The sequence below is a fragment of the Pleurodeles waltl genome, chromosome 6, assembly GCF_031143425.1.
Source record: "Pleurodeles waltl isolate 20211129_DDA chromosome 6, aPleWal1.hap1.20221129, whole genome shotgun sequence".
Classification (NCBI taxonomy): domain Eukaryota; kingdom Metazoa; phylum Chordata; class Amphibia; order Caudata; family Salamandridae; genus Pleurodeles; species Pleurodeles waltl.
In genome coordinates this window covers 111,594,906-111,619,106 of record NC_090445.1, presented here as the reverse complement: position 1 = coordinate 111,619,106, position 24,201 = coordinate 111,594,906, and positions in this window count along the sequence as shown.

Genomic DNA, 24,201 nt, shown 5'->3' with positions numbered 1-24,201 from the left:
CCCGCAACTCCCCTTTCTGCCAGCCTTTTCATGGCGGTTCCTGGTGGGAGGGGGACTAGCTGCCCTTGGGGGATTACAACCGCCGGGACCAATGTGGCGGGAAAACGCCGGTCCCGGCGGTGGGACCACGGCGCTTCCGCCGCAGTCGTAATCCCCGAGTTTGTACCGCCTGCCTGTTGGCGGTACAAACTCCAGAACAGCCCTGGCAGTCTTTGACCGCCAGGTTTGTAATGAGGCCCTTAATGTGTTTTTTATTGGATAAAAAAAAAAAAACAATTTAAATTATTTGCATTGTCAGGGATCTATAAGTTGGTTTTACATTGTTCTGATTCTTGCACTGGTGTTTGCTCATTTGATCTCACAATTGCATTTTTAATTACACAATATATTGCTATTTTACCCCCTGTAATTATTAGCCATCACGACAATGTCATCGCCAGCTTTGTGGGCTGTCCATTTGACCACTGATATTTCTGTAGGTTGCTGTATTACTTCTAAAGGATCAAGAATGTAGTAAGTGTTCCTGATGGTAGTACCAGAAGATGTCATAAAGCCCCCTTTTGACTACAACTGCCCAAAATTGTATACCACTCCAAATCCATATTTGTTGTCTGTGTAAATTGTCACATGTACATCAACTGATAGGCAGCAAGCTCTTGTCACATCAATTTTTTGACTTGTGATGAAGCAAGTATGATGCTTCAATTAATTCAGAAATGGAACAGGCTGCATCAGCAGCTTTCAATGGTCCTTGATGGCCTCTTATATAATAACCATGTACAAAGTCAGATCAACCATTTCAAGGGGAACATTTCTGATATATGGCTTGGACTTGGTACATAATTCTGTAACACTATCATAGTCATAGTCAGGGTTTCCATCATCATCGTCATCTGGAATCAGCAGCAGCATTGCAGGATTTCGGGTATTACACCTCTTGTTTGAAATGTGTTCAGCTGCCAATATTGTCTGCTCATATCTTGTGAGGCGGCTGATTGTCAAATTCTGAGTTCTGGTTCGGTTCAACAAAATTTCATCTGAATGGGGAACAAATACATTGAGTGTATTACCCATAAACATCCCTTCACTTTGTTCTGCTGAAAGGTAAGCGCCTGCAATCTCTTTCAAACAACCAGGAAGAGCTCCATCTACTGCACCTAGCATAGCACAGAGGAAAGCATCAGGTTGCATTATTCCTCCATACTTTTGGGTCAGCATGGACATTACATACCCATCCTTTTAATGGCACTAGAGACATAACTATTTATAATAATAAGGCATTGTAGGGGCGGGTGAACTACAAAGATTTTCTCTTAATTCTCAGAAGGCCTTGATGCATTTGTCATCAAATGGTACCAGATCCTTGTTATCAGTGTGAGTAAGCCTCACTAAGGCTTTGCAGTTAGGGAAAAAAATTGGAATCCACTGACTGCAGTAGCCAACTATTCACAGACACATCCCCATTTCTCTCCTTGGTTGGAGAATTCATCTTTAGTATTGCAGATAAGTGTTCTTTAGAAACCTTTCTTGCCATCTTCTCAATGTGATTGCCAGGATAAATCACATTCTTCTTTTACAATACTGCATCTTTGTTGGTGTAGGAAAGTACCCTCTTTCTTGGCATGGATACCCCCATTTTCAGCCAGTTGTCAGTGTGTTTGACTGTTCCATGGGATCCTGCTAACCAGGACCCCAGTGATTATGCTCTCTCCCTTCTAACATGGTAACTCTGATAATCACACCCTACGTTTGACATACTGGTGCCCCCATGTAAGCTCCAAGTATATGGTACCCAGGGCATTGAGGTACCAGTGGATCCCCATGGGCTGCAGCATCTATTACGCCATCTCTGGTGATCCCATGCAAAGTGTATCTGCAGGCCTGCCATTGCAGCCTGGGTGAAAGGGTGCAAGCACCCTTTTCCCTACAGGTCACTGCACCAGGTCACAGTAAATCATCCCTATAGCAGGCACTCCTAGTCCAGATGGCAGGGTGAAGTACCTGTGTGTGAGGGCACCCCTGGACTAGCAGGGGTGCCCCCACGAACTCCAGTTCCATTTTCATGGAATTCATGAGTGCGGGGATGCCATGTTATGCGTGTACTCGACATAGGTCACTACCTATGTCCAGCTACATAATGGTAACTCCAAACCTAGGCATGTTTGGTATCAAACATGTTGGAATCATAGCTGAATACTGTTGCCAGTATTAGAAGTATGATTCTATGCACTCTGGGGGCTCCTTAAGGGACCTCCAGCATTGCTCCTACAAGCTTTCTGGGGTTTTCCGGACAGCCCAAGCTTCTGCCACCCCACAGACAGGTTTCTGCCCTCCTGCTGCTTGAACAGCACAAGCCCAGGAAGGTAGAACAAAGGATTTCCTTGGGGTTAGATCCTCCTCTGATCACTCTCATGTCACCTCAGTCTCTGGGGGGTGACACTGTTCATCTCCAGGAGACGTTTCCCTAGATAGGGAACTCAGACAGCTGAGACTGGAGGAGGCCAAGCTGAGGCTGCTGCAGCAACAGCTAGCCCTAGATAGGGAGGCCTTAGCAGGGGAGCAAGAGAGTCAGGGTTTGCGGTTAGCACCCCATGGTGGCAGCAGCTTTGGTTTCAGGAAGCCTAGGGTCAGGGATGACTCTTTTGACTCCAGAAACCTAAACAAGGTTGTGCCCCCCTTTGCAAGGTGGGGGATGACATTCACAAGTGGTCCCCTGCTCTGGAGAGGGCCTGTAAGGTACAAATGGTCCCCCAGAGACAGCAGGCTTCTATCCTGTGGCTCTCCTTCTCTAACAAGTGGAGGGATAGACTTCTCACTGTCAGGGAAGAAGATGCTGACAACTATGCTGTTCTGAAATCTGCACTCTTAGATGGATTTGGTCTCACCACTGAGCAATATAGAATCAAGTTCAGGGAGACCATGAAAGAGTCCTCCCAATATTGGGTAGACATTGTGGACTGTTCTGTTGAAGCTTTGGAAGGATGGTTTCATGGCAGCAAAGTCAATGACTATGAGGGCTTGTATCATCTGAGCTTGAAAGGGCTTATTCTGAACAACTGTGTGTCTGCCTTGTTGCACAAATACTTGGGAGACTCAGATCTGACCTCTCCCCAAGATTTAGGAAAGAAGGCAGACAAATGGGTCAGGACTAGGGTGAGCAGAAAAGCTCATACAGGGGGTGACAACAAGAAAAAATGAAGCAGGTAAGTCTCTGGACAAGGGTGGGGACAAAGATAAAAACAAGGAGTCTTCATCAGGCCCACAAAACACTTCTTGGGGCGGGTCTAAAACCTATGCCTCTTCCTCCCATGCTAAAAAGCCTTGGTGTTATACGTGTAAAAACAAAGGCCATAAGCCAGGAGACAGCTCCTTCCCTAAAAAAGGCACCAAGCCACCCACAACTACAATCCCCACTTCTACTTCTAGTGTTCCTAGTAACAGCAGTAGTAATGGGTCTGGTAGCAATAACCAATCGAAAGGTTTTTGCTGGGCCCACCCTAGGAAGTGTAGTGGGGGCTGGTTTAGTCATAGAGACAACAGAGGCTGTTTTAGTCACTGATGGGGACATTGATCTTGCCACCCTTGCTGCGTGTCCCCTTAATATGGATAAGTACAGGCAGCAGCCCTTGATAAATGGTATTCAGGCAGAGGCCTACAGGGACACAGGTGCCAATATCACTATGGTGACTGAAAAACCGGTGTCCCCTGAGCAACACCTACTTGGTCACCAGTACCAAGAGACAGATGCTCATAACAACACCAGGGCACGAAAAATCTACTCGACCACTCGCATTGGCAAGTTTTATTTTATGAGGTCAAGCTATTTTTAGATACCATTGGACCCTTCTGATGAGTTGTCAAAGAACAGGTGTTCTGTTAAGTAAAAAACTGAATTAGGAAATAAGATGCCTTTAAATCTTATTCACATTTGCTCTGTGTTCAGAGACAGAAGTCAAAAGTCAGTGTGTCTTCTTGCAGTGCAAATACTTTTCCTTGTGACTGCAGCGTTCCAGGAGTTTGTCTGGCCTATGTGAAATGAAAGGCTTTTGGTATCAGGTTTTTCCTAACACACAACATTTATATAGCTAAGTCAACTTTACAAACATTTCAAAATATATTTCAGTAGCTGTGAAAGACCATTTTATCTACTTCTGTGTGATGAAACAAATATTTTAATAGAACGGAAAAAAAGTCAGAACACTTTAATTGGTGATTTGCAAATGATAAATGTTTTCTGAAACCTAATTTTCACAGATTATTGTTAATACACTATATAGTTTTATCAGTAAAGCTGCAAGTTAGTGGGAAGGTTTTTGGACTTTTCTTGGAAATTCACTGTCTGTAAATGACAGTGTGCTATTACATCATGCTTTAGTAATATATTTATTAAAAGTGAGTGATTAAACATAAACTGAGAAACACTCCTGCCCTGATGGCAAAGCTATTATTAAACTAAGAGGCAAGTCATGCATGGATCATGTGTACCCTATATGTGGGCTGGATTTATTATACATGGAGCAAATGTTTAGTGTAATTAATCAAACAAAAGAGGATTTTTATTTACAGCAGAAATGCTGTACTCACATATTTGAAGGTGCACTCATATATGAGAATGAAGAAAAAGGCGACTGTAAAATACAATATTTGCCTGGGATCACAAAATTTGAGACCCGTTTCCGGGTCCAGTACATTACAGTCAGGTCGAGTAGGTTATTCAAGTTACTTGATCTCCAGGTCTAGTAATATTTTTATGGTTTTTCAAGGCCTGAACACTGTGTACCGCCCCATGGCAGTTGTTGATTTCAGCTAGGGGGTGTTACTGGTCCCAAGAAAGTTGTTGTGTCCACAGACCTACCTGTAGAGTGTCTACTAGGGAATGACTTGGAGACTTCACCGTGGGCTGAAGTGGAGGTAGAGGCCCATGCAGCAATGCTGGGCGTCCCAGGGTATATCTTTGCCCTGACTAGAGCACAGGCCAGGAGGCAAAAAGATCAAGGAAACTTGGAGCCTGGAACAATGGCCCAAGAACTTCCAAAACCCAAGGGTAGAAAAGGTACAAAGTTGCCCCCTACCCTAACCTCCAGTGAAGATTCCCCCTTTGAGTAGGAGGAATCTACTCTATTGGCAGCACCTACACCTGAGGAGCTGAAAGCTAATGCAGACGAATTCTTGGGTGCAGGGGGTCTGCCAGGGAGGAATTCAGTATGGCACATAAAACCTGCCCCACACTGGAGGGCTTGAGGCAGTAAGCTTCCTTCAAGAAGCAGGGGATGTCAGTGGCACCCACAAGGTGTACTGGGAAGAGAACCTCTTGTATTCAGAGCCAAGGGAACCCAAGCCTGGTGCCACCAGGAGATTGGTAGTACCTCTGCAATACAGAAACTTTTTGTTAACCCTGGCACATGACATACCCCTGGCAGGTCACTTGGGGCAAGGCAAGACTTGGGACAGACTTGTCCCTCACTTTCGCTGGCCCCACATGTCAGAAGATACTAAGGAATTTTGTCACTCCAGTGTCACCTGTCAAGTCAGTGACAAGACAGGTGGCACCCCAAAGTCCCCCTTAAGTCCAGTTCCAGTGGTTGTGGTTCCCTTTGAGAGGGTTGAGGTGGATATTGTTGGCTCCCTAGACCCGCCCCCAGCCTCTTGGAACAGATTTATTCTCGTGGTGGTGGACCATGCCACCAGGTACCCAGAAGCCATTCCTCTAAGGGCCACTACAGCTCCTGCAGTGGGAAAAGCCCTCCTAGGATCTCTTTCTAGAGTGGGCTTTCCTAAAGAGGTGGTATCAGAGAGAGGTACCAACATCATGGCTGCTTACCTAAAGGCAATGTGGAAGGAATGTGTTGTTACTTACAAGTTCACTACCTCTTACCACCCCGAAACCAATGGTTTGGTAGAGAGATTTAATAAAACTCTCAAAGGCATGATCATGGGACTCTCTGAAAAACTCAGGAGGAGATGGAATGTCCTACTGCCATGCCTCGCTTTTGCCTACAGGGAGGTCCCACAGAAGGGAGTGGGCTACAGCCCCTTTGAACTTCTGTTTGTGCACCCTGTTAGGGGTCCTCTTGCTCTTGCAAGGGAGGGCTGGGAGCAACCTCTCAAGCCCCCAAAGCAGGACAAAGTGGACTATGTACTTGTCCTCAGATCAAGGATGGCTGAGTACATGAAAAAGGCCACTAAAAACCTTCAGGCCAGCCAAGAACTGCAGAAGCAGTGGCATGACCAGAAAGCTGTTCTGACTGTTTGCCAGGCAGGGCAGAAGGTGTGGGTCCTGGACACTGTGGCTCCCAGGGCACTCCAAGACAAGTGGAGTGGTCGCCACACAATAGTGGAAAAGAAGGGTGAGGTCACCTACTTGGTGGCCCTAGGCACTCCCAGAAGCCCCCTCAGAGTGCTTCATGTGAACGCCTGAAACCCTATTATGACAGGGCTGACATGACCCTGCTCATGGCCACTGATGAGGAACAGGAAGAAGAGAGTGACCCTCTCCCTGACCCCTTCTCCAACGCTGCATCTGATGGCTCAGTTGATGGAGTAGTCCCGGCACACTGTCTTCCTGAATCTCAGAAAGAAGAATGCAGGAATCGCCTGGTCAGACAACATGGTGTGAACACACTATTGATACAGGGAACAGTTTGCCCATAAAAAGCAAAATCTATAGGCAACCTGACCATGTTAGAGACTGCATCAAAGCAGAAGTGCAAAAGATGCTGGACCTAGGAATCATAGAGCACTCTGATAGCCCCTGGACTAGCCCAGTGGTTCTGGCCCCAAAACCTCACTCTCAGAATGGGAAAAGAGAAATGAGGTTCTAGGTTGACTACAGAGGGCTCAACACTGTCACAAAGACAGATGCTGATCCTATCCCTAGGGCAGATGAACTAATAGATACACTGGCATCTGCCAAGTATCTTAGCACATTTGATTTGACAGCAGGATATTGGCAGATCAAATTATCAGATGACGCTAAACCAAAGACAGCATTTTACACCATTGGAGGGCATTATCGCTTTACAATGATGCCATTTGGTCTGAAAAATGCACCTGTCACATTTCAGAGGCTGGTGAATACAATTCTCCAAGGATTGGAAGCCTATAGTGCAGCTTATCTGCATGACATAGCTGTCTTTAGCTCCACCTGGGAAGATCATCTGGTCCACTTATGGAATGTTTTGGAGGCTCTGCAAAAGGCAAGCCTCACTATAAAGCCCTCTCAGTGCCAGATAGGGCAGGGGAAGGTTGTATATCTGGGCCACCTAGGAGGTGGAGGCCAGATTTAACCACTACAGGTGAAAAGCCAAACAATTTTGGATTGGGCTCCCCCAACTACTCAAACTCAGGTGAGAGGCTTCTTAGGCATCACTGGGTATTACAGGGGTTTTATGGACAGCTAGTTGCCAGAATGCTTTTGATGACCTTAAACAGGTCATATGCTCTGTACCTATTTTAAGAAGCCCTGACTACTCCAAGGAGTTCATAGTCCAGGCATATTCTTCTGAGGTAGGGGTTGGGGCAGTGTTATCTCATCTTAACACTGAGGTCCAGGACCAACCTGTAGCTTTTATAAGCAGAAGGTTGACCCCCAGGGAAAAGTGTTGGTCAGGCATAGAAAGGGAGGCCTTTGCTGTGGTCTGGGCCTTGAAGAAGCCGAGGCCATACTTGTTTGGCACTCACTCCCTAGTTCAGACAGACCACAACCCCCTTCTTTGGCTCAAACAGATGAAAGGTGAAAATCCCAAACTGATAAGGTGGTCCATATCCCTACAGGGAATGGACTTAATAGTGGAACATAGACCTGGGAAGAACCACTCCAATGCAGATGGACTCTCCAGATATTTCCACTTAGACAATGAAGCCTCAACTTGGCAAAGTTAGCCTTATTCTCCTTCGTTTGGGGGGGCTTTGTATAGGAAAGTACCCTTTTTCTTGGCATGGTTACCCTCATCTTCTGCCTCTTGTCAGTGTTTTTGACTGTGTTCACTGGGATCCTGCTAAACAGGATCCCAGTGATTATGCTCTCTCCCTTCTAACTTGGTAACTCTGTTACTTACACCCCACATTTGGTATACTGGTGCCCCCAACTAGTATATGGTACCCAGGTAATTGGGGTACCAGGGGTTCCCCATGGGCTGCAGCATGTCTTATGCCACCAATGGCGAGCCCATGCAAAGTGTATCTGCAGCCCTGCCATTGCAGCCTGCGTGAAAGGGTGCATGCATCCTTTTCACTACAGGTCACTATACCAGGTCACTATAAGTCACCCCTATGACAGGCCCTCCTAGCCCAGAGGGCAGGGTGCAAGTACCTGTGTGTGAGGGCGTCCCTACTCTAGAAGAGGTGCCCCCACAAACTCCATTTACATTTTCGAGGACTTTTTGAGTGCGGGGATGCCATGTTATGTGAGTACTGGACATAGGTCACTAACTATGTCCAGCTACACAATGGTAACTCAGAACCTAGGCATGTTTGGTATCAAACATATTGGAATCATAGCCCAATACTGTTGCCAGTATTAGAAGTTTGATTCCATGCACTCTGGGAGCTCCTTACAGGACCCCCAGCATTCCTCCTACCAGCCTTCTAGGATTTTCCAGGCAGCCAAAGCTGCTGCCACCCCTCAGGCACGTTTCTGCCCTCCTGCTGCTTGAACAGCTCAAGCACAGGAAGGCAGAACAAAGGATTTCCTTTGGGAGGGGTGGTAACCACCCCAGTGGTAGTGCCCAGAGCTCCTCCAGAGGGTCCCTGGGTTCTGCCATCTTGAATCCAAGGTTGGCAGGGATCTCTGGTAGCATCTGAGTGGCCAGGTCAGGCAGGTGATGTCAGAGCCCTCTCCTGATAGGTTGTCACCTGTATAGGTGACCAATCCCCCTTTCAGGGCTATTTAGGGTCTCTCTCTTGGGTAAGGCCTCAGATTCGGCTGGCAAGATTCCTGCAGGACTCCTCTGCAAAGCCTACTTCAACTTCTAGCCACTGGAACCACGACAGGACCCTCCAGGAACCGACAATCTGCAACCACAACAAAGACTCTGCTTGCAACATTGTTTCCATGGTTCCTTCCAGCTACTGCAACATTTCCCCAGCTGTGCGTCCTCTGAGGGTGGCAAGTCTTCAGTCTGCACAAGAAGGAAGAAGGAATCTTCCTTGGAGTGAAGGAGTCTCTCCCCTGCATCTACAGGCACCAACTGCAGCGACGACCGGCTTCGTGGATCTCCTCTCATCCTGAGCTGTGTGGATCCTGCAACACGGGTGACGGTCCGTAGTGGTCTTCTTGGTCCTCTATGCCAGCTGTCCAACTTTGGGAGAGGTAAGCCCTTGCCTTCCTATACAGGACAGTACCCCCATGCACTGCGTCTCTTGCAGCTGCCAAGGCTTGTTTGCATCTCCTCCAAGGGATCTTAAGGCTCCGTGTAGCCCCAGCCCCCAGCACTCCTTTCTGTGACGCACAGCCCACTGCATGCTTCTCTGGCAGCGTGGGACCCTTCTCCAGTAGTGCTGCGTGGGATCCTCTCCTAGTTCCTCATCCAGTGCCTCTCCTGTGGGGGCTGCCTCTTCTTCTTTGGACTCTCTGCCTTGATGAGGATCCCCCTTGGACTCCCCTTGTGGGTTGAGTCCTCCTGGACCTTGCTGGTCCCTGGCACTCCACTTTTGCTTCACCGCAACTTCTGCCTTTCCACACCACTGACCGACTGCAATCATCCATGCGACGTGGAACGTTGACTGCATCCTCCAGGAACTCTTCACCTGCTCCGAGGCTGCATTCCTACTGTCGACCAACTCCTGCAACCACAGCTGGGTGGGTAGTAGATCCTACTCCTCCAGGCTCTTCTGTGACTTCTGGACTTGGTCCCCTTCTTCCACAGGTCTTCCTCTTCAAGACTCCACTGCTGGTTTCTTGCAGTCTTGTCTGGGTGTTGCATTTTCTTCATTTTCTTCCTTTTGGGTGGTTTGGGGGTAATCCAGTAAATTACTCCTTTCTTCCTCATCGCTAGGGGGCATTGTGGTACTTGCCTTTGGGGTTTCCTAGTACCCCCAGCTCCCCTCTTCACATTCCACTTACCTAGGGGTCCTGTGTTTGCATTCCATTTTGTTTAGTATATGGTTTGGTGTCCCCCTAAGGTCACTAATGTCTGTTTGCATTTGCACTGTTTTCTATCACTTTCCATGCTTATTGCTGATTACTAGTGTACATATCTAGTGTGTTACTTACCTCCTATTGAAGGGTTGCCTCCGTAGTACTTTTTGGTATTGTGCCACTAAAATGAAGTACCTTTATTTTTGTAACACAGAGTGTTTTCTTTCATGTGTGTAAGTGTGTTGTGACTACAGTGGTATTGCATGAGCTTTGCATGTCTTCTAGATAATCCTTGGCTGCCTATCCACAGCTACCCCTAGAGAGCCTACACTACACTAGTAGGGGATACTTGGACCTGGTATAAGGTGTAAGTACCTCAGGTACCAACCACACACCAGGCCAGCTTCCTACAGTTGGTGAGACCTTGTGACCATGTGAGGAAAGGATCGGGTGCCAAACTTTCCTGATATTTCGGTCACCATTCGTCTCCAGATGCAACCTGAAAAAGAGAAAGAGAACATTGAGAGAGAAGGAGGGCAAGAAGTAAACACAGACAGAGAGGAAAGAAAACAAAAGCAGGACATGCATTTCTGTTCCAAGGAGTGTACCTTGAAAGACAAAGAGAGGAACAGGAAGAGGTGTGGCTGGAAAGGTGATAAGGACAAACCAGTGCAAGCAAGAGTAGAATATGACCAGTTCAGGATGCCGAATGACGCCAGAGGACCAGGTTCAGCAGACACCTCCCAAAGAGAGGAGGCTGTGCCCAGAGCCGCTACACTTCTTCACTGCAATCCAGACTGGAGAAGCGCCCAGCTCCTGTCACATGCCCAAAGTGGTTTGGCTTACCCAGGTGGGTTCTCGCTTGTGGGGCTGGCAGTGAAGGGGTGGTAAAGAAACTTAAAGAGGTCTGTGAGAAGGATTTTGTCAGTTCTGCCTGGGAGAACAGGAGTAAAGATTATTTTGTGTTTGAATTTTACCAGGAGGAGCACCTTAAAGGGAACAGGGCAAGAATGAAGTAAGATAAATTAGGCTGTAATTTTTCATCCAGTATTTTTTCTTTTCTGGGAACATGACTTCCCAAAAGTTACTTTTCTCTCATTATAAGAGGTGGAGTAGTCATTTAAGTTCATGAGCATGTAAAAAAAAACTCTAGATGTTAGGGTAAGGGAAGACAAAGGAAATAAAGACAAACTAACCTGAAAGGGAGCGATAAGGGCATTTAAACCAATCAGAGTTTAAGATACCTAAATTGTAGCAGAGAAGCGAGATAGTGATAAACTGAAAGGAGAATCTCCTGAAGAAAAGGGAATTCCAGAATGTAAACAGTAAGGCCTCACTGAAAAGAAGAGACAGAAGAAAACAGGGAACCATCAACTAAGAAAAAGTATTGAAAAAAATGAGAAAGTGTAAGCCACGAGGCATCCAATCTCTCTATACCACTTGCACTTTCCTGTATTCAATTCTCTTCCTCTGAGCATCCTCTGTGTTGTGGAGCATCACCTTTGGAAAGAAAGCCAAAGACAATCAAAGAAAACAATGGGAAAACAAACCATTATACCAATCTACTTAACTGTTGTGAACATTTCATGAAGGAATGAAATAAAGAGAGAATTAAGTGCAAACCACAATTGAAACATTTATTTCTCCTCTCCTGAAAGTCCTGGAACAATCCCACATCTAACAGACTATTGTCAGCAAGATGATTTAAGAGTTCTTTTGTATCTAGTTTGCAGTCTTCCTTTGTCTTTGGTGCCCCTAGTAGGTCATCAGTATATTGCACTAAGATCGAGTTACAGAGTGACTGTAAACTTTCCAAATCTTTCTTTAGAATCTGACTAATTGAGGGACTTTCTGTATACCCTTGTGGAATTCAACACCAAACGAGAACTTTTTTTGGAATTGAAATGCAAAAGGATATTGACCATCCTTATGTAGAGAAATGGAAAAGAAAGCTTGGCATAATTTGATGACTGTATACAATTCTGCAGCTACGGGAATCTCAAACAGTATTACAGAATGATTTGGTACTACTGGACAGCATGGGACTACAATTTGGTTAACCTTTCTTAAATCTTGCACTATTCTTTTTTTAATGCCCATCACAGAAGAGGTGCAAGTCTACCAAGCATGTCCAGTAGAATACCTTGTTTTATTCTTTTTCTATGACAAACTTAATTTATTTTTCTTCTGCTTCTCGTGAACGTTTATTTTGCCGAACTCTGGGATAAATGGCATTTGGTCTGACTTGCATCCTAACTGGTTTTGCACTTTTTTTGCCACTTTGTAAAAAATGAATCCTATTTCTTTTCCTGTGAACTCTTTTTTCACTGTATGTGTTTAATCAAGAGGTAAGGTATCTTTTGGAAGAGATGGGCACATCAAAATTATCGATGATTTTATTTTAAAAACGGAATGTTCATCTAGTGTTTCAACTGTAATATCATGTGCTGTTCAATAAATCACACAAATCATTTTGCAAAACAAGTCTCAGCCAAGTAAATTAACACGACTCAGATTGCACAATATGAACTGGTGACTGTTTTACATTGTCCCTATTTTAACTAGGACATCTGCTTTAAGCGGATTAATAATTAGGGGTCCTCGTTTTATGGTATTTATCTTTTTCAGATTTCCGTCTGTATTTATCCATATTCATTTTTTTGCCACCTTATTGGTATTTATCCACAATTATTTTGTGTTTCCAGAGTAAATGGAGTCCTAAAATGCTTTTTTCCACATTTATTCAGCTGATCAACATGCACTTGTACTTTGATGCCTGCTACGTTTCAGAAAAGTAAGCAGCCAAATACAAAACACCACACCCACAGGTAAATAGTATATTGTAAAAATATAAGTTAACATATACCTTTATTTAAGGAACTTTCATCCTGTTTGTTCACCCCCCCCGCCCATGCTGTCTATCTGCTCTGTCTTTGGCCTAGAATTCATGAAGGACATCATGGACGGTCGCTCACATGAAGAACAATTTTCTGTATTTTTCTGCATTTAAAAATATAGATGGGGAACGCATTGTTTTGTGTCTGTATTTAGCTGTAAAAATCCGTAAAAACTGAAAACTGGGAGCCTTATTAATAATCTGTTTGTTGCTAATCCCTACAACTTTGACCTCTTTTCCCAAGAGGGGTATGTTTGGAACCTCTACGGAACGAACTCTAGAGTCAGTAGCATCTGTAACAATCGCAAATGATACAAGTTTGCAATTCACCTCATGATCTACATATGGGCCACTCTAGTTTAGTTTGAGGACTGCACCAAGCATGCAACCCTCCCACCCTTCCAGGCACCATAACTGTGAATTTGTCTTTAGTGAAAACTGGGGAAAGTTTTTGCTCAGAATGAATGGATTATTTTGGTACCCTGAATTACATGCCATCTTGTTTCTAATTTTGTGCTGCAACACTGGAGCTACGGGCATATTTGTATGGAACTGCTCTTGATTTAGCATATTCTACAGTGGAGGCTTTTGGCCTCGGGAAGAAAACTGTTTCTGTTTTTGATTTATGTTTCACTGCATCTCGGGAATACAATCTGGCTGGATTCAATTTAGATTTTGTCTACTTTCATGCTTCCAGTGACCAATTTTATTGCAGATGTGACAAGCATTACTCTTTAGCAAATTGATTTTCACATTCACCCCAGAATTATTTACATTCCCCTTACCTCGACCAAGAATCTGCACCATCTAATTTCTCATTCTGATTCTGCTTTCCCTATTTCCCACTCATTTCAGAATTTATACGTTGCCCAAAATTTGAATCAGAATTCATCTTTTAATTTCTATTGTTTCCCATCATCTGCTTTGTCTGTGCAGTCACCCACTTTTCTTTGACTTTTTGTGTTGCTTTGTATCAAAACAGTCACTAAATTGTTTGCCATACTTCAGAATCTTGCCAATAAATTTATCCTGTCATCATATTACACTTTGCTGAATACAAGAAACTACGGTTTGGATGCAAACGCAAACCAAAAGCAGATCCAAATCCGCCAAGGCCTTCTTTTTCAGGCTCTTCAACTCCTCTGTATTTGCCATAAATCTGCATAAACCTTTCATTTTACCCATGCACTGACACTTTTGGCCCTCGTGAAGCTTACATTTATTTTGCTTCGTTTTTTTCTTTCTCTGCCACTTTCTTTTTCAAATGTTCTATCACCGCTCTGTACTTTTCCAGGACTACCTCAGTGTCGGAAATCTCACCTGAATTTTCCGCAGGAGCAAGAGGAGGTTACAGTGTTAGAACCCAACGTCCCTATCAATTGAGATGACCCAACAAAGTTCAAAGTCTATCTCGACCAAAGGGAAAGTGAGGCAGGGAAGAAAAAAAAGAGAAGACATCCAGTGATGACGATTCTGCAGTACCCGTGCCTATTGGAACCCATCTAGATTCTTCCTGCACAAATAACCAAAAAAAAAAGGTGTTTAAACAGTAATGTCAAAATAATATTTTTTCTACAAAATGTGTGCAGAACAATGTATGTCCTAATACCTGCAGGATTCCCCTCTTTCGTTTGGTGTGGTGGCAACATGATTAACTGGAAAGCAATATTTCTAGAGACAGGAAAGAAAATGAGATATCTAGTGTAGTAATGACACAATATCCCTATCTTTCCTAAGTTAAGTGGTTAACAATAAGCACGGCAAACCTTGTATGCTAATCCAGTCTTCCTATGTTAGGTTCATCTGGATGTAAACAGCAATTAGTGAACAAATATATATACATAATCAGTCACTACTTCATGCACTTATTAGACAGACAAAGCACTAAATCAAAAGTTACAAAACAAAATATACCTTAAACAAAGTAAGTGTGCAGGTATTATAGTGTGGTTACTGTTTAGCAAACCATAATAACACAGTATGAATCTCTTTTTCTTTCAGCGAACAATATTAGGCATCTCCTTCCAATAAAATAATAACAGAAGATTACACAATCAGATTAGTATCAACAGTTTCAAAGCTAGGAATGGGCTGTACTTAAAGCGCACTAGCGCATTACCAAACAGTGTTCTCCTCGGCTTGATTCTTTAAATATTCCTTTTCTATTGCGGGTGCATCCCAAAGAAAATTCATCAGGAGATGGATATGCAGTCCAAGAAGCATTGGTCACCAACGAAGCCCAACAGAAGGAGCCCAAAGCAAGAAGCCTCAAGAGGACGCCGACAACGTGAGGAGGACCCAGAAACAAGGTAGGAGACGTGACGGCAGGAAGCAGCGGACTCAAAACAACTAGTACTACGAGCAGTTTCCTGCCCATTGACTCCAATCCTATCCCCGATGCACTCCACCCCCACCGCAGCTGGAAGGCATTACAGGGCGCCAGCAGTCCTGACACTCAGCTAGAGCACTGTTAGGCGGAACTCTAGCTGGCTCTTCAGTTGGCCAAGCAACATCAGCCTTAAACTCTACTCATAAATTACTAGGAACAACAACTGCAAATAATATGTCTAAATCAATCCAAAGCACTTTTGAAATTGTAGCAAACCTATGGACCTCTTAATACTACATATAAGGTTCCTCTCTCAGTTTCAGAATATTTGTCAAAAAGGCATAGAAATCACCCCGGTTCCAAAGCATATGTACATGATTGTTTCCATATGCTTCCCTTAAAGGACATTCTGACACTGCCTGTGGTTCTGAATCACTCATCACCACCATGACCACCTTCACTTTCTTCCCTTTCTCAGTATTTTTCTTGTTAGTACACGTTTTCCTCTTCCACTTTCCTTGTACTTCCTCAAATCTCTCTAATCCTTAATGTGCTCAAATCTCTAATGTTAGCTTGCATAGTTGCGAGACCCATATCCCCCGTTTCCGCTTCCATCAAATCAGTTTTGTAATTTCTCTGTAAGTTGTTTGTCTTGCTTATATGGACCCTATATCCTTCAGCTAAATCCTCAAGAATATTATGTGCTTCAATCAAACAGCTTGCTGCTTCTCTGGCCAGGTATCTCATATGATCCACATTATATGTATTTTATTTCAGTCAATTGTTCCCTGCAAAATGTATTCAAATTCAGTCCTTAAGAGTGCAATGTTAATCTCTCTCTCTAGGAAGTGTATTGGGCACAACAGCATCTCCAGTGGTACTGGTAGTAATACTGACTTTATCCAGTACAGTTGTCAATGCAGTCTCAGGCGGAGCGCTTGCAGTTCTACTCACACTTGCTACTGCCGTCATTTCCTGCACCTGTATACCATCTGTGTATGGAGGAGGCCTGGAATTCAAAAGATCATTTTTAAAAAATATCCTCCACACCTGAATCTCTTTCTTTGTTTTTTTTCTCTCTTGTCTTCAGGTTCATCCGCTTTCTTTTTGTCTGTCTTTTTAACTATTGCAGGAAAACTCTCATCCTTTCCGCCATATCCTCCTTCAGAGACTTCACCTGAGTACCAGCTTGGTTTCTAACCACTGGCTCAATGTACTGTTTCTTCATATTCTTTCTTTCCTTCTCTATCCCATTTATTTATTGCTTCAAGTTGTGTGAATCTAGGTGGTAGCTTTCTCTCATTCATTGTACAATTTAGAAAATCTAGCTTTCTAATATAAAGGTACCCTCTAATGGACGTTTTTCGCCCTTGTCATCAGAAGTATACTCATGACAGTCTTGTATCTATGAACACGTATAAAACCGAACATCAGTCAACACTTCATACACAGGCAAGCCTTCAGGAGGGATGCTCTCTCCCTCCATACAAGGTACGCTAAGAACATTAGGCTTTTTCAACACAGTACTAATTTTGTTCGCTCAAAATATTCCAAAATCCTCACAATTCTAATAATCAACAACCAATCCTACCACAGCTATGCCAAAGGTCAACCAATCACAGCACAGCTACAACAGCAACCAACCAATGATAGCCTAGTGTGACTCTCAGCATTAGCTAACCAATTGCAGTGTGAGTTTTCTGTGTAGAGAGAAAACAATGCAAAGGCTTTTCTGTCACCAAACCACACAAATAAAAGAATAAACGCACAAAATACTGTCTTCTCAACCTGAACAGGTGAGAATCAGCAGATTAAATGAAAAGAGTCAAGCAATCAATATAAACAAGACCAGCACCTTCACAGCACTTGTCAATCAGAAACCTACTCTAAGGCAGATTATGTCTAGTGGTAATCCACCTCTGATCAGTGTACATAGTCCTGTGCACCAAAGTGCAAGGAACACCAACCCAAGTTAAACACAAAAAACCTGAAAGGGGACTGGCTACTTCAGAAAAATCCTAATTCCATGTTATTGTGATGCCTTGCAAATCACACTACCACTTTGCAGATAAGTTTACCAATAATATCTCACGATCTTAGATTGTGACAAATCTGCTTCAATCAATAATACCGCAAGGAACCCCTCTGACGTAAATTACAAACATGACAAATACGTCCAAATTACAGTGATCAAACCATCAACTGAATCAAGAAATCAATAGTGCATAACCACAGAACTCATATGCATTGTAACAATTCATGACACAACACAAATCACACTCACAACTACTCTTCCACAATGTGCCAATATCACACTGAATAATACCCAATCTCAAGAATCAAGCTGCTGTTCTAATACTCGCAATCCTTGCTCAGGAACAGCACTGCTGCAATATAATCCTCAGGTCTCATCAAATAATCCACAGGTGGACTCTGGAATGTAGGCATAACAAAATCCTACCTAAGAATAGGGCAGAAACTTCCCCTTTTCTCTCTATTGATCCTCTGCTACTAAGAATTTGTGTGCATGCTGTACCCCTAAAATCTTACACCTCAAAGCAGGCCCAAAAGTTGGGTGGATCGGGGACAATGGTAAGCCTCAATTACATGAGGTAATGTGTCCCACAGTCAACGTCTAAAGCTGCATTTAAAAATACTGTCAAATAAGAAAGGACTTACTCAAAAAGTAAGATATAGAGTAGAATTTAGAAAAATCCTTAAGGTTTATTATAAAATTCAAAGGAGTACAATACAGAAATGTTAAAATGCCAATGCAGAAACTCTCATTTAAATGCATAAATAATTGCCATAAAGGCTTGCAGTAAAAGAACAATATAGAATAATAGGCAAAATCAAAAATAGGCTAAATCTCAAATGTGCAGCAAATTCAGTAAGACAGTGTTTCCCAACCTGTGGTCCGGGGACACCTTGGGGTCCGCGAAGCCTCCTCAGGGGGTCTACAACTGCTAAAAAAAAAATATATTATTAACAAATTAGGTCCCCAGCTTTCAGTAATGACTCAGTGGAGGTCCATGGATTCCAATTATGATTCAGTGGGCGTCTCTGGGTTCCAGTAATGCTAAAGTGGGGGTCCACAGAAGTCAAAAGGTTGGTAACTGCTGCAGTAAGGTATATAGCAGCATCCCTAGAAAAGAACCAAAATGATCTGGCTCACCCCGAGAATTTAGGATTCATATAGCAAATTTCAGCATATAAAATCACAGAACCTGCAAAGTCACTATGGGGTGAGCAAAGAAATAAATTTTCAACAAATCAGAATACAGACATTAAAATCGTCATATAGTCCTACCACCTAAACACTGCCCTACTGTCATCCAGAGGTGTCAGTAAAATTAGTTACATGAACAACAGTGATCCATTGTAAATAAATATTACATGTAAATGGAAGATCCTTGGGAAAATCTTACAATAGTGAGCCCATGGTAGACAGCCTTCTAGGAGAACAGTGTCTTTAAAAAATAAACAAATCTGCATCTGCTTGATAATGTGCAGCATGAACATGATGCAGCGTGATTAGGATCCATTTTGAATATGATGGCGTTGAGGCCTGAGGCCTAGTTAGCATAAGCCAGGAAAACGCACTTAAATGGATCACAGACAAATTGTTTCAATGGCAATAATATAATTTCAACATATACATGTGAAATCAGGAGTAAACTAATATTCTGTTAATAATGCACATCTTTGACTAATGCAGAAAAGCTCCCTCAAAGGTGGGCAAGTCATAGTAACTATGATGAGGACTCAACTGACTAAGGATAATGAAAATTACTGGTAAGTAACCAGGCATTATCCATTCAGCCTATGTCCTTGTCCCGGTCATTAAACATGAGGCAGACCAAAGCTGAAACTAACCTTTAGATAGAGCAATTTGAATAAGTAATATTTCCGCATGGGCAGTTCTGCAGAAACAAATCACCAAAGTTTATTGAAGAAATATTTATCCAAAACTGAGGTCCATACCTTCCAACCAAATTGTTTCTCACCCAAACCAACACCTTGAATCCTATAGTTTTTTAACAAAAGTATGGATAGATGTCCAAGTAACTGCACTACACGTCACACTCCTGCTGGAACTCCCCTGTACACCCTCAGGAGATGCAACATCTGATAATGACTATGCTGACGATGTGGTACTGCACATCTATCTGCTAATGGAAACATTAGAAGCCTTGTAACCCTTGTCTTTGGTACCAAACGTTACAAGGAAATAGTCTCATTTTCTGAAGCTGCTGGGACTGTCTGAATAAAAGAATCTACCTTTTAACATAGATGCCAAAATTCTTCCTCCTTAGAAGAAGGATTGTGGAAGAAACAAGTTAACAGTACCTACTGTTGGAAATGAAATTTAGAAAGACTATTGTAACAAAGGGCAGGATTAAGAGTTAAAATAATCCCATCTTCCATTATCGTAAGAAAGGGAGGTTTGCATAGTAAAGCTGCCAACTCCCCAGTCCTTCTGGCAGAGGTTACTGCTACCACAATAAAATACATTCATAGTTAGGTACTTTAAATATACTGAAATTAAAGGTTTGAATGGGACACCCTGTAAAGCCTTGAAAATCAGAGAGGAATCCCAAGCAGGTTGAAATGGTATGACCAGTGATTTAGAAATGAAAAATCAAAATGCTAACTAGTAAGTCTTCATTTTGAAAAACTATCTTATCCGCGGTGCTGAAAGACCTAATGCTGCCCATTGGAGTCTGAGTGTAGAAATTGACAAGTTCTGGTCAAAGGTAACCTGAAGGAACTGCTAGACTGTAGAAGTGTCACAAGCTCCAGCTGAAACAGAGTTTTAAGCTCACCAAAGCTCTACATTTCTCCAATGCTTTGTGTATGACTTAGGTGTAGAGGGTCGAGGAGAATTCTGAATTACTTCTTCCTAGTTTTTAGGAACCTCTCTACTCTCAAGGCCTAACCTCTTAATTGCCAGAAAGAGCCCCTTAAGTTGAAGCAGAGGAGGGGAAAGAGGAATCCTCCAGCACGATTCCACTGCCATTTCCCGCAACCAAGGGATCCAGACTCTTCAAGGCCAGAGTGGTACAATCACAATCACCATCACTTTCTCTCTCTTGATTTTTAGTAGTAAGCATGGAATAAGCTGAATTGGAGGGAAGGCATACAGAAGATGGAGATGACACAATGGTATAGAGAGGACATCCACTATCCTGGTGCAGGAAAGCAAGAAAAAATTGGGAACTTGATTGTTGCAAGGGGTGGCAAACAAATCCAGAAAAGGAGTTCCAAAACATTTGCCAGTTGTTTTAGTCAGACACAGATCCTGAGAGGTCGGAAACATCCTACTCAAGTGATCTGTCTCTGAATTGTTAGTTCCTTCTATATAGTTCACTTTCAAGGATAGAAGATGCCTCACTGCCCAGAAACCATCTGTATTGCCACCATATTGAGGAACACAGACCTAGAACTGCCATGTCTGTTCACATAAGACATAGCTGTTCTGTTGTCTGACCTCATTAACACATTCTGTTGAAAATGTAGATCCTGAAAGCCCACCAGAGCATTAACACAGACAATTCCCTCTAATTCGAGGAATTGTTCTGCTGGTTGATAAACCATCTCCTCTGAATTGTATGACCAGGGCAAGACGTTTCTCAGCTCTTCTAGCTGGTGTCCGTAGTTATGATCATGGAGGATCCTGATGAGATCCAAAGAAGCTGGAAGAAGCAACCAATGTAGAATTGATTTTATCTGAGAGGTAACAGGGATGTTCTTCTTCAGTAGTATGTACGCATACTTTCAAAATCAGAGCAGATGTATTACTACTGGCTTCAGAAGCAGTTGTTCCCACAAGACTAGAAGAGCAGATGATGCCATGTGACCCTGAAAATGGATACAGAATCTCATTGATTTAAAGCTGCTGTCCAGAACCAACAACTTCAGCTATTCCTCCTCTCCAGCTCTCTCCTTTGACAAAAAAAACATGCCCAGGTCCATTGGAACTGGGCCCCTAGGAAGGTTCTGTCTTGAGCCTGAACAACCTGAAGGTTTATGAGCAAACCATGCTTCTGTAGAAAATGATGAATTGCTGTCGAATCCGTGAGAGCTTCTTCACTTGAGTCAGCCAGGAGCAACCAATCATCAAAATATGGGTAAATCTTCCAGCCTTTCAGATAACGGGAGGCCACGAAGGGAACCATCATCTTCGTGAACACTCTTGGAGAAGATCTTACCCCAGAACGAAGAAACTGGAAGTGATGACCCCACATACAGAATTCCACAAACCTCTGATGGTGAGAGAATATAAGTATGTAAATTTATGCATCCTGCAAGCACACTGTGATGAGGAAGAATCATTTTATGATGAGAGGGATAACATTCTGGAGGGTTTCCATCTTGAATGGAATTTTCTTTATAGCCCCCCTAGGGTTGATAATCATTTATTATTTTCCAAGTGCCTTTTGAACCAAGAAAACTATAGGATACCACACTTCTCACACTTCATCTTCTGGAACTGGTGCCATCACATTTTTCAGCAGTGAAGAGTCTGTACTACATGCCACATAGCTTCCTTCCTGCCTTGTATGTAGGATAGGGAGTATTTGTGGCCCCAGGGGGAGAAGAAACCCCTGTCATGTAGCCTCTCTTTACCACATCCAAGGCCAAGTCATTTGAAGTGGATCTTTTCCAGGTTGGAACAAAATGTCCTAATTGACCTGCCACTGGAAAAGTCCTGCCCTCAGAATAGTCAGGACTGCTGCTGCTTATTTGGTGACATTGATTTGAATGATTGTGGGTCCGACAAACTCTTGTAATTCTTATTTCTCTGTCTCCTAGAGAATTCAGAATAATGCTGTTGTGATTTCTTGGCGGTCTGCCAAAATGGTATTGCCCATGAAGACTAAGAATTCATAGAAGGTGTTGAAGGGTGTCTAAATGAAGAATGCTTTTTAAAGAGCTGTTAAAGTTTGTCTTCAAGTTCTGACTTCTGGGAAGCATCAGTGCGCTACTCTGTAAGAAACAGGTTCCTCCTGGCAGCAACGTTATCCTCCTTTGATAAAAACTCAGCCTGCCTTTAAATTGCTTCCTATAATCCCAGTCACTCCGAGCGGTCCTGGACAGCCCTGTATTGCTCATTAATATCAGAAATAAGGGTCTGAATTGTGTAAGCCCGTAGATACATACTCTCATAGACAACAGGGCCCCAACATAACACTTCTTTAGGGCAGAGTCAATCTTTTTATCGGTTTAGACCTTCAAAATCATGTCTTCCATGATAGAAGTAAGCCCACCCAGAATAGCAACCAAAGAATCCATGACTACTGTCTCAGATAACCTTTTGTCTGCATCCTCTGGAGCATAAAGTTTAGAAAAGTACCCACGGACAGCAATTTTATCCGGGTCTTTCCACTCACACATGGGGGTGTCAAAAACAAGCTGGGGGATAGGCAAGAAGGAGTCTTGATGAACTTTCCAAGAATAGTATCTGAAGATGCAGAAGACACCTCCTGTGCTGGAAATTCCTTAATACTCTGGATTCTGGTGGGAATAGTGGCCAAAGTGTCCTTGTTTATATATTTGCCCTTCATCTCTAAAAGAGGTTTTACTGAGCCGTCCTCCAAATCTTAGTCAGAAGTTGAAAGAGGCGAAGGAGGCTGATTATCAGACACAGCCTCAAGTACAATCAGCCTAATGTAATCCTCCAAACTGTCCTCCTTGCAACTTTAAAGTTTCTTAGGAAGAGGGGTGGGGGAGCAGGAACAGGAAGAATCATCCTTTGTATGATGTTTTTAGATGCATGCTTTCCCATCACAACAACGCAGAAAAAGAAAAGCCACCGAAATACAGTATCTAATCCAACTGCCACAGTTCCCAAGTGACAAAGAAATGCCCCAAGCACACGCTTAAAGAGAAGCACTAATTGCAGGCCGACATGTGTATGCACGACCCAGAGCTAGCATGCTAGTGTGACTACTCATACCTCCCCATGTGCAGAGTGTTCTCCAAAATGCATGCGCATAAAATCAGGAGAGGTGTGGGCACGCATTCCCAAATACCAGTAGCTCCCATCATCATCGGCCACAATCAAGAGACTAAACTGGGGGCCACACACTGTCAGCTGCAAACTCCCCACATAGTTTTCTCCATAAAGTCAAAAGAGGAGGTGGAGATTGCATGCACAGCACAAGAGACCCTCGGCATCACAGATCTCCCACCCCTAGTAGGGATACACTCACACAGCTATAAGACAACTTACCTATCTCACTGGAAAATGGTACACGAAATACCTGAGTGTGTGTGTCCTTGGTTACGGGGTGCTCTGACACCAAGAATCAGAGAATCAGCTTACTCCAAGTTCTGATTCATGCCACCTTTGTCAAGCTCTGTAACATCCTGTGCTCAGCACAGAAGAAACACGGGGGCCACTGTGGGAGATCTCTGCCCAGCAGACCTCCAACTTCTACTATTGTTCCAGCTAGGACATGAGAAAAACAGGAAGGGTATTTGGGTATATGGGTATACTAGCCTTGTTTGGATAAGGGTGAGTGGAACAGTCTGTTGAACTTCCTGTTCTATCTCAAGTAGGAGTTGGGGGATCACCGCATGTTTAATTACTGGGATGAGGACGTAGGGATCATTATCAGACGAAGGTTTCTGTACAGCACCTTGGTAGAGAGAAACATAGCGAAAAAGAAACGACTACTAATGTCACAATGTACAACATACCTGTGAACATTTCGAGACAGCAGCGAGCATGATATTTGTATGGTGTTACAAATCTCCTTGACAGGTCACAAGACCATGTGGCACAGGAATACTATTGTGGAAATATTTGAAATGTGATACATTTCAGAGAGCACTTTGCATGTAGGTTTGAGTCATTTGCTTTAAAGCCATATAGTGGGAAATAAGTGGGTT